The following is a 12,203-nucleotide window of genomic DNA, read 5'->3' on the forward strand; positions in this document are numbered from 1 at the left end:
AGAATCCATTTTCAAGTTTTGTTTACGACCCTTTCATATATTCTTGCACCCCACATCTAGGTCACAACTCTCGGATTGAGAAATGCTGATCTAGCTTGCAGGAATCCTGAAGGGTCCAGGAATTTGCCAGTAGGATAAGTGACAGCAGCATTAATTCCAGTGGTTCCCTGTGCAGACCTAGCAGCCCCGACCCTAAAGGCTTAAGGCCCCCATTGCTTGTCCCACTGTTTGAAGTTCTGGGTATGGCTCCCTGGGGACTCATTTTGGCAATGGAGATGTTGACCCCCTTTTTCAGCTCAGTTAGTTGACAAAGCAGCTCAGGCACCTTTTAGGTTTGATGCCACTGCCACCCAGCCCACTCCCCAAACTTACTGAATCTCTGTCCCATTTTAAGATAACTTACTGTATAGTACCTGTCACTTCTTAGCACCCAACTGAAATTATTTTCCCCAGTGCAAGCAGAGCCCTCTGTAAAGTTAGGTGTGCTGGCACAGAGGGATAAACCTTGCATTTCCTCAGCTCAGGTAGTGTTCACCTACGTGTCAGCACAGAACACATTTTTTTCATAGCAGCTACTATAAGGATGCCAGAAAATTATTGTTTGTTAAGTTGCATTTATACATAAGATTCTCTGGGCCATAGGTCTACAGACAGAAAAGAAATTAAGGCCACCGTACCAATCTTTCAAAGGTCACTAGTAAAAAAAATGTTCTTTCCCTTCCTGTCTTTGTCTCTTTTAGATGTGAAATTATCCTTAAGTAGGCGAATGATCAATCAGGATAAAAATGTTGAAATCCTGGTTCGGCTTTTTCCCCGACATATGACAGTAATGAAAAATGTTGGGGATTAATTAGGATGGAAACTGTTAGAAATCAGTAAAACAAGCATGTTCCAGGAAGCAGAAAATACCTTGCATTCCTATAGTATGTTCTTATTTAAATATTTGTAGGTTAGAGGTTTTGATACAGATTTAAATTTGAGGTAAAGAAAATGTATTTGATAGATAAGATGTTAAAACATGGGTTCTCATTCAAGTCATTTCCTTTGAGTTCAAAGGTAAGTAGCAACATTCCATGCACAAAACTAGTAGGTTGGAATAGTTCAGGGCTCAATTTAAAGCCCTTTTTGGTTTAGCAGACTGGTCTGTGGTTTTATTCATAGAGTTTTCCCAGTTTATATTTCCTTCTGTCTTGCTATCCATTAAAAAAAATGTGTGCACAGAGATGAATATGGCCACACTTTTAATGTGTCAAAAGTAGGAGAACCCCAAACTTACCTGCTCCCATGTTATCTGGATGTATTTGGAAATAAGTGTTAAACCCAAATAGTTGCTCACTAAACACAAACGCCTACCCTTGTGGAAGATTAAGACAAATTCTCTTTGATTTAAATGAAGCAGAATCACTCTAGAGCAGTGGATCTCTTTAGACTCAAGCCACCCCTTGGAAAATGCCAACTCTTAACTTTTCACTCATTTTTTGAATACAGAAAAATAATAATGCAATTCTTCTGTTGCAAAGAGCTCAAAAAGACCACACCAGGTCAGAATGGTTTTAACATTGTGAAATTTTATTTGAAATCCCTGGCCATGTCCACATGTGCATGGATGTTTGGTTCCCTGGAGATGACTAGCAGCAGTGCACCTTGTGCTGCTGCTAGTTGTCACTGGGGAGTGCCCATGCCACGTGTCCTCCGGTGTGCAGCAAGTTACCCCAGGTTGGGTAGAGAAGGCTGGGGCCAGCACTGGGCTGGCCCCAGCACCCATACCTGGGGGCCTCCCAGAGCTGGAGCAGTGGTGATTTTTGCCATGTGGAGCCTGGCTGGCAACCACAGTGTGACTCTGGGCAGCCTGGCTCCACTTTTGAGCGGTGCATGCTGCCCATGCATGCACTGCTCTGCTTTTTTTTCTCTGCAGGTTTTTTGGACACCTGGATATCCAGGAGTCAAGAAAACCCCTCTTTGCTGCTCCCTTTCAGTGCGGAGAACAACTGAATGTGTGGTATGTGGTGTGGCAGATGTATCTGCTCCCCATACCTCACAGCCACACTTGTCTGGACGCGGCCCCTCTGTTAGTCTTGTGGATCATGTTTACACAGCTGACAGTGTTAACATTGTGTGGTACCCTGCAACACCCTTGAAATAAGCTCAGCACCTGGGTGGGGAATCACTGCTTTAGAACAGAGGTGGCCAATAGGCCAGTGTGAAGCTTCGATCCCTGATTAGATTTGGTGGAGATTTGGCCCAATTTGGTGGCTGAAACTCTGAATCCGAATAGAATTGGAGGACCCTTTAATCTCTCTGAGTTGAATCAGAACCTTCCAAATCAATTTGGAAAGATTTGGTGATTCAGACATAGACACATTTTGAAATGTTTTTTCTACATACCTCTAGATAGCAAGCAGCTCACAAGTGCTGTGATGCTGGGTCGGATGGAACATCCTACAGGAGCATGGGGGGTCTCCCCAGCGTGCTTGGGAGCAGACCCGGAAGTGGACCAGAAGCACTTCCAGTCCACTTTTGGTCCACTTCTGGGTCTGCCAGGAAAGTGTGTGTGTGGGGGGCCTCTAGGCCCCTGGCTCGGAGACTGGTGCTTCCTGGGTCTGGGGGTCCCCCCACAGCCAATTCCCAAGCTGTTCCCCCCCAGCATGTTCCCCAGCAGACTCGGAAGTGAACTGCAGGTACTTCTGGTCCACTTCCAGGTTTGCCACTGAGCACGCAGGGGGGTCTCCTGTGGGATGTTCCATCCGCCCCAGCATCACAGCATTCATGAGCTGCACCTGGTTCCTCGAGGTGTGTAGAAAAAACATTTAAAGATCTGTCTATGTCCGAATTGCCGATTCTCCGAATTGGCATCAAATCTTCAGATTTGGATTTGGTGGAATCAAATTGGGGACAGTGATCCAAATCAGTGAATCGAATCACTGTCCCTGATTCGGGTTGAATCTGAATCAAATAGGACCCATTTTGCACAGTCCTAGTGGCCAACTTGTGGCACATGTGCCATGGGTAGCATCTGTGTGGCAAGCAACAGATCAGAGAGGGGATGGAGAAGAAAGAAAAGTGGCAGATTGGGCAAGGAGCTCAGGGAAGGAACAGGAAAGCAGAGCAGCAGATTGGGCAGGGGAAGAGAATCAGAGTTTCTTGGAGAGGGTTCAAGGCTAATTTGTGGCCTGCCTGCCTGCCGAAAATGTTGCCCCCATTGCTTTGAGTACCAATCTAAAGTACCAATCTTTCTGTTTTTAAGAACGATTAAAGTAACTTAGCTTGGCTTCTGTAGATATATATAAACATTTTGCTTCAGGGTGCGGGCTGCAAAAAGCATTATGTTTTGAAATCTTGATTAGAATTGCTCTTACAGGGTTTGAAAAATGGTACCTGAAGCAAACATGCCTTTAGGTTTTTCCATGGCTTCCTTGGGAAAATTCCCATAATATTATACAAACCTCATAAAGAACTTTCTTGGTGAAGATACATTTCAAAACCTTGACTATTCTAGCACCTGTCATCGCTGTTATATTAGGAACACTGAAACTGACAGCACAACGTTTTATATCCTCTGGAAATTAGACAGATGGAACCAGTCGTCTGAAGGAAACTAAGTTATCTGCATAGACATAAAGGATATTGCATCAAAACTAAAGAAAGAGGAGCAGCTCAGAGTCTTGACTTGAAGAAAATGTATTTTTCCACTGGTTTGTTAATAACATGCTTTTAAGGGATTTTTTTTTTAAATCTAGTTTTATAACTTACATAGAACTGATTTTATAACTTATGAATCATGTTTGGGAAGAAAGGACTTTTGCAAGAAGAAAAAATTAAGGAAACAACCATTTATATTAAAAACTATAAATATCTGTTATCTTGTCTTTGCGTTTTTTGCCTTGTGAACATGAAATTTCTCCCCCACAACACAACTTCTACTTGAAATGCAACTTTTTGATTTTGTGATATCACAATTTATTGTTATAACCCAAGGCCACAAATTCATTGCTTTGACTTCCTTGTAGGGATTGCATGGTTGAATGTCATGCCTGAAGCATGGTTGGTAAAGAAACTGACAAGGTGAATATAAGCAGTACATTATTATGAAATGCTAGCATTGTTCGTGGAAGTTCCTTCTTGGGTGCCTTTCTGTTTGGCTTCAATTTTCTATTCTTTTCAGGACCTTCTTTAATTACTGAGATGTTTAGGTGCAATATCAATAAAACCCAGACTGATTTAATGTGATATTACTTAAAATATATAGAATTTAAAGGTCCACATCAAGGACTTCTGTTTCCCAATTTTTACCAACCATAGCCAAAACAGTGATACCAGCCTGAATCTATAGAGAACTTGAAGCAATGGTTCAGAGTGGTAAGTATTTCCATCTTTTATCTTTAAGATTCTGTTTCCAAACTTGTTTTGAACAGTATGAGTGGAGTAAGAAGGCACAATATGTATAAACAAATAACAGTACGTTGCTGTATGTGTGGCTGAATTTCAACTAGCAGTTTGAAGTGATGGCTGGCTGGCAATTTGGGGAAAGGATTTCCCTTGCATCCTGTCTTGTTTTCCATTTTGAAATCAGTGCAGGGTAAGATTAAGGGACAGACCATAAACCATATCCCAGAGGTGTGCTGCCACTTGCAGTCCAGCTGGCTGCCACCACTGCTGCTGCTCAAGCCACCTGCTTCTGCCCCAGCCCTCCCCGCTCTGTGCCAAGGGCTGCTATCTCACTTCTGTGCACCTACCCCCACCCCCGCCACTAAAACCATTGCTGCTGCTGCTGGCTCTTTACTGCTGACACCTGTTGGTACCACCTCCCACCAGCAACAAAACCAGAGAGAGAAGGGACGGCTTGGGCAGCAGCAGACAGCACTGCAGAAAATCTGTTTAGAGCCAAAGGTCTGCTACTGCACTGCTCCTCCCTGTTGCAGAATTACCACTGATGCCCCAGTTCCGCAGGCCATATGCAAATACTTGGTGGGCCAGACTTCTAAACCGGTGTCTGAGGCCATAGCTTTTGGAGTTCCATGATAATGACAGAATTTCAGTTTTCATTTGAAAAAGCTCCCCAAAATAGGTTATACAACTCTAACTCTTGTGGCTGCAAAATAATTCTCTCCACGCTTACCACTGTCGTATGTAACATCCCCCCACCCCCGGAAAAAAGAGGGCCTGACCATGAGTAAAGCAATTACATCAACCTGAATTCATAGACAACCTGAAGCAATGGCTCAAAGAGACAAATATTTCTCCTTTTATCTTTACTGGTTGTTAACTCTGAAACTTGCTGTTCTCAGGATATTCTATTTATGGCCCCTAGCCCAAGCAGTTGGGGGATACTGCCACACCACCACCATAAACCCTTGCAGTGGCACAACAGGGAGGTGACTTGATGCTGTCTTTTTGGGGGATTCAGAAGCAGCTGCTGCTGCAGTGGTAGGTGGCTGCACCATCACATTTGGCATGGTAGCAGCTGGTGCTGCCCTGTGTTGCAGTTGTCTGGGTGCAGAGCTGGCTTGCTACACCTTTGCCACCTTGTCTGTGTCAGAAGGGCCTGTTGAAAGCAGAATCCCTTGCTTGAGTTTACTACTTGCTATGCAGGTGAGTGATGAGGTTTTCCACCTGCAGGACTGATCGCCACCGCAGGCTGGAAGGAGGAAGCACAGCCTTTCCCAGAGAAGGGTGGTGATGGACTTTCACAGCACAATGGGCATTTCTTTTGTGAGTAGTCCATATCTCTACCACCTAGAAAGAGATTGTTTGCTTAGGATCACGTGGGTGTCACCTGTGTCCTGGCTATGCCTAAATACAGTCTTGAATCAGTGTCTTCCAATCATTTTGTTCATACCCATGGAGCCATATTTGTATTTTAAATTGTAAGCCTTGGAATACACACGAGAATAAGTGTAATAAGGAACTAGTAGTAAAGATGCAATTTAAATGTACTGTATTGTCACTGTTTCTGGCTGGTTTCTTGTTTAGTGTTTAATATTTATTTTATGTTTGTTAAACCAGAAGTCTTCCCTGGTAGTAATTATGTTAGCAATTTGTACCATTGCCAAAAGGTTTTGTTATGCCTGGCCAGTCAGTGGTGCTTGGGGGTGTTTAGCAGTTCTTTGCAAGTCAGAGTTTTGGAGTATTGAGGGATTCTTAGGTGCATTGCATTTTCAGTAACTGGAACCTATTGATCTTCCTTTTTAAGGTGTGCTAAACATGAGTCCTAGCTGACTGGGTGCAGCCTAGCTTCACCTGCTTTTGCATTCACCTTGTTTTGGCTGGCCTCAGTAATGCAGTATCATGGTCTGTCCCCAAATAGCCTGATTTCACGGGAAAGGTAAGTTGGAGTTTCTTTCCTCCTGATTTCTGCTAGAAGTACTAGGGAAGACTTTGTTGGACTTGCCATCAGGTCTTCAAGTAAATACAGAATGATGTGCTAGCTCATACCCCCAGCCTTCGAGTCCATGTGAGCAAAGCTGATGACTGCAGTAAAGTATCAGTGTGAGGGAGCATATGACACAGGCCCAGATGCAATGCCTTTACAGCTATCTGCAAGCAGTGTATTGTAAAAGTTATGGCACTGTATTGGAACTTGAGAGATCTGACTTTTACTCCTGGCCCTTACATAAACTGCCCTATGTGAACTTGCTCAAGTCCTTGATTTCTCAGCCTTAGTAGCCTGTCTGAAATGAGTATCATACCCTGGGAGGCAGGGAAATAATATGAGGATTAATTCAAGTATGTGAGGAGCTTGGATACTGCCATGATGAGTACCATAAAACAGCCTATAAGCAATGCACACTTGGTCCTTAAACAGCAATCCTGTTATCCAGCTTGTCTAGTCTGCCTTATTTTCATCTTCCTCTGCCCCTTTGAATGTGCTTTTGCATTGGGCCAATAGTCCTTTGGTGTGGTGACTAGTCCCAGATTGTTGGTATTTACCTTCTTATCACCTCTTCAGGTTCTTCACAAATGTTGCTCAACTGAGTAATGGAAACAGGTCTGTGGGCTTTCTTGGGGAACTTCTTTTTCATTCACTAGTGGAAGACTGTTAAGTACCCGCTCAGGTTCCACTGAGAGGGTCTTTACCTTGGTCCATAAAGCTTAAGCAGCTACTTAAAGGCATATTGTCTTGAATTAAGAATGGACTTAAACACTAACTTAAATGCTTCCCTGAGCTTGGTTCTCTAGTTCTGTTCTTTGCTTTTGGATAGTTACATCACTAAGAGAGTTAGTGAGCTGGGCACTTCCTCAATTAAAAAGCATCAAATGTTCCTATTGGTACTGCTCATGTCTACTTTGTACACATTCAGAAGACAGTTCCACTGATTATGAACCAGCATGTTGTCTCATCTTAAAAACTCACTCTTTTCAGGGGACCTTATTGTACTAGAATTCTTATTGATCTCTGCACAGCCTCCCTTCCTAGAACTATTTTCCCATGTTTTGTTTTGGATGGTTGGATCCCATTCCATGTAGTATGGAGCACCTTAAAACTTTAATTGACTATAATGAAAGCAGATAGTATTCATGATTTCGTAATATCAGGTCCTTTGGAAACGAGACCAGCAGGCAGGCAGGAGTGGGGGAGCTGGGCTCCGCTCTGCTCCTGTCAGGGGCAGGGAGTTGCTGACCTGCAGATTTGGGTCTCTGGCTCCACAGCCCTGGTAGCTTGGAGACCCCTCTGGCAGGGCTGGGGGAGCAGAAGCTGGGGATGGGGGGGTGGTGACAGGCACCAGCAGGGCTGGGTGGGCTGTGGGGAGCCTTTCATTTTAATCACAGATTTTGGGGGTTTTGTCAAAGATTTTGCAGTTTTTTATCAGGGAAACCTAGAATCCCCGATGGCTACTGCACAGTTAGCAGAATCCCTGAAGGCTCTGCACAGTTAGCATCTCATGTAGATTTTCTCAAGTCTAAAATGAACAACAGGAATTACAATAAATTATCAGTTCTGCCCTTTGGTTTGTTCCTACATACCAGGGCTGGTAGAGTTGGAGTTGCAGACTTACTTTTCTTGATCTGAAAACACTGGCATAGTACCCTAATTTTACCCGTAATATGTATGATGGAAACAGGGATGGGGCAAGAATGACAGCTTTTTCAGCTATATGATGTCTTTTTAGTCATATAACTTTGTGTGTCATAGAGTTTGATGGCAAACAGTCAAAAACAAAATCGTAGGAAATCTTTGTAAAATAGACTTTAATATCTATTAAAATATCTGTGTAAAAAATAGTGTCAGAAGAGTTAAAAATAAGACTTTTGATGCAGGCAAAGACGGTATTACTAGCTAATTAAAATATTAACTTATTTCAGTTTTGTTACTGCTTAAGGAGGTCTGGGCTATGACAGAATAAAACAAAGCACAGCAGCATAATAAATTATCCAAACTCTTTAAATGCCTAGGGACAGGTTTAGTTAAAAATATATATATATATAAATGGAGGGTAATGTTTGAAGGAGCAGCAGATCTTTTTGAACACACTAACATAGAAAGCATATGCTTTAAAGGCATTTAGTCTATTTTTTAAGTGAGGTCGACTTCAAAAGAGAATAGATCCATGTCATATAGCTCTTCATGTAATAAATGCAGTCACCTTCCAGTTTTTGATGTCATGACTGGAGTCTTAAATCGGGTTTTGTGGAGGCACAGAACTACATTGGGCTACGGGCAGGTGCATAATATCATCAGGTCCAAAAATACTAAAGGATTAAGCAATAGTTATGATCTAAAGTTGATCTGCTATTTTACAGTCAGTTTAAAGAAAGAAAGGCAGATGTAATTATTATTCAAAGTGAAAAGACGCTGCGCTGCTGGCTGAACAAGCTGGCAAAAATGGAGCAACTATCACTAAACTGGACTCCTATTATGATGAGGTACTCCAAGGATTAAAAAATGCATTTATTGGCATAGCTAATAAATGGGAAGACAAAAATTCTTACGGATTTTATCCAAGGAAAAGACATGATTAGGCATGAGGCCAAGATCCTGAGTGATCTTCCACTCAGAAGCAAGGCTTTTGTCTTTGTAAGGCAAACTTGATTTATGCTAATAAAGTGGCCACTTTGATATGTGAATTTAGGGGCCAAATTAAGATTTTTTTTTTCAAAGTGGAGTGGTGTCTACTTTATCAAACTTCAGATCTGTTCTTTATGAATTATAACGCCATATGTCAGTCGGCAGACCTTGCAGTTCACCAAGTAACATCACACGGGAGGTCATGCCAGGTGATCGTGGTGGTACCTTCTGACTTATGTTGATACATTCGAAAATTATAGCCTTGGAGTTTCTGCATGCCAGCTGGTATTTGGCGTCAGTCCTGCTTCCACTGTAGCAACTGAAAAAATTCCTGTTTGCATTCAGTAGTGAATCCAGCAATAAAGCCCATAATGAATCAAGATTGAATGTTCTTCAGATATAATTGCACATCTGTTAATGTTCTCACTAATTTCCTCATTTCTGTGTAATTTCTCCTGTGAACAGCCCCAAATTCCTCTGCACCTGCATTGAAAACCCTCCTTTTGTCATGACCTAAACTAAATGAGATGACCTAAACTAAAAAAGCCCTTAAGTTTTTAATAGCATGCTTACATTTTCATTGGATTGCAACTTTCAAGAAAGTCTGCTGGTCTTGTTAAAGTTCTGGATGGGGTTAAGTTGAAAGAGGATTTCTTGCAATTCAAACCTCCGTTTTAGATCCAACTAGCATAATTATAGTTTTGCTACTGGCCAGTAGTACTGCTCTGGATATCATCAAAGCATTCTTGTAAGACATTTTGAACTACTCCCAGTGACCATTTCTGTGGTTGGTATGTAGTAATTTCTGTGCACATATTAAAACTGTGCCTTGTCTAAAAAGTTTTGAAGATTTCATAAACACCAGGGCAGATCCACGTGGACTAGCAAGGTACCCAAACGCTTGAGTATAAACATTGAGCAATTTGACAATACAGAATCTTGCATAGGTGTATTTCAGCTAATGATCGGAGTCCATGATCTAAAGTTATGCTGCTGTAATTTACTATACCAGCTAATAACTTCTGAGTGGGTTATGTCAAATGCTTTGATAAATTAGTGCTCACAAAACCATTGCTTGAATTTGATTAGTGGCATTGCTAAAAGAGAGGAAAAGATTAGAAAGAAAGCTATAACAGCAGTCTACCTACAAGCAGACTAAATGAAATTCATTAGAGAATTAACTCTCTCATTTCTGGGACAAATCCCTTTAGTCCTTTGGTAAAACACTATGTATTTAAAGCAACTGACTTGCTTGAAAGACAAAATTAAGCCTAAAAGGTTACAGCTTATACACTGAAATGTTACTACCTGTTATTTTTATTTATCATGTTTTCTGGTCCACTCAAAAAGTGCTTTTGGGTGCTTTTAGGAGCTTAGAAGCTTTTAAAAGAAATATAAGTATACATGTGTGCTTGTACATGTATGCGTGCGTGCATATGTGTGCACCCCTCCCCCCCAGAAGAAAGGGTATAGCAAAATAGATAAGTAAAGTAAAGTCCTGGCCAGATGTAACATTGGAAGCACTTCAAATGGCAAATAGAGAGACATAAGTGCTCTATGAAGTGCTCCAAAAATGGCCAAAAGCACTCCAAAAATAATCTTGAATGAAACAAGCGTTTTGAAACTTTTCCAGTTATGTCTGTGCACTCCACAGAATGTTATGACCTGTAACAGAACAGAAGTTCAGTAAACTTAGACCAGTTTCAGTCCTTTTGAAAGCTGTTTAAGATAAATCTGGTTGGATATACTATTAGACTTAACACTACATGTGTTCCACCGAGAGCAACACCATGAGCATGCTGGTCTCCCTAGTTGCCAGGATTTTCAAGGAGAGATTGCTTTTAATTTGTTCTGCCTTTCAAAAACAAGGCGCGTTTTATTCTGGGGCATGCTGCATGCAAGCAAATACAGTATGTTAAGTATTGATTTAATATGCTTACAAGTAGTCTGACTTCTCTGAGACACCAGGCAGTGTAGCATTCATTGTCTTCATTGAGGCCTGGGATTGGACAGCACTTCTGAATGCCAGGCTACTTGTACTTAGCTGCTTAAGTATGGTTGTAGGAACCTGTAACTTAAGGTACTCAGGTTGAAAACTGTGATTTTTTTTTTCTCTATTTGTTGAGGTACTTAGAAAAATTCTAAGGGTTCAATTACGTACTGTTATGGTAATAACACTATATAAACTGCGAAAGTCAGATATCATATTATTTGAATGAGAGGTGATGATTCATTTTAGGATTTTTTTTTGATCTACAGGTACATGGTAAAAAGTATTGCCTCTCTTTTTGTGTAAAGAAGATGATGCTAGCTGATGATCAAGTGGTCCTCCCCATTCAGCAGGTACAGATGCTTTAAAAATGTTTATTTGTAGAATAAAGTGAAGACTGAATCTGTAACTTCATGAATTGAACTGATGACTGTCTGAAGTTTTGCTGTTTCTGTTCCATACTGATCAGAGCTTCAGGGTCAAGTGAGTACTCATAGTGCTTTGTATAAATATATCTCACTGGAACTCTTGTGTTCTCTTGTGAATATGTAGCAGAACAGCAGCCTGATTTTGACTGTCTGAGTAACATCAGCTTTGACTTTTCCCTCAGTAACGCATTTGGTGCTTCATCGAAAGAATTTGGAATGTACTTGTATTAAAGAAATGGTTTATGTTGAAATACCAACATGCCAAGCTAACCACACTTAAGTCTGCCAAACTTAACATAATCATTACAAGTTTGGCTCAGCCTTGAAGTCTGTCTGAACTGGAATGGGACACATTCCATGGAAACAATCTTATCAAGAAGACCCAGGTGCTAAGAACCCATTCGTGCAGACTAGAAAGTAGCCTTCCAGTATCTCAAATGGAGAATTTTTGTCACCATTATAGTTTCATAGTTAGTAGGGTTGGAAGGGACCTGAGCAGATCACCTAGTCTGACCCCCTGCCATGGCAGGAAAGAGTACTGGAGTCAAATTATCCCAGCAAGGTGTTTGTCTAGCCTTGTCTTAAAGACCCCCAGGGTAGGAGTCAGCACCACTTCGCTTGGAAGTTGGTTCCAGATCCTAGCCGCTCTGACAGTGAAGTAGCGCCTCCTGATGTGTAATCTGAATTTACCCTCTGCCAGCTTGTGACTGTTATTTCTAGTCACTCCTGGTAGTGCTCGGGGGAACAGGGACTCCCCCAATGCCTGCTGGTCCCCTCTGAC

This window comes from Gavialis gangeticus, unplaced genomic scaffold (genome assembly GCF_001723915.1).
Source record: "Gavialis gangeticus isolate Ggan-Ray unplaced genomic scaffold, GavGan_comp1, whole genome shotgun sequence".
Classification (NCBI taxonomy): domain Eukaryota; kingdom Metazoa; phylum Chordata; order Crocodylia; family Gavialidae; genus Gavialis; species Gavialis gangeticus.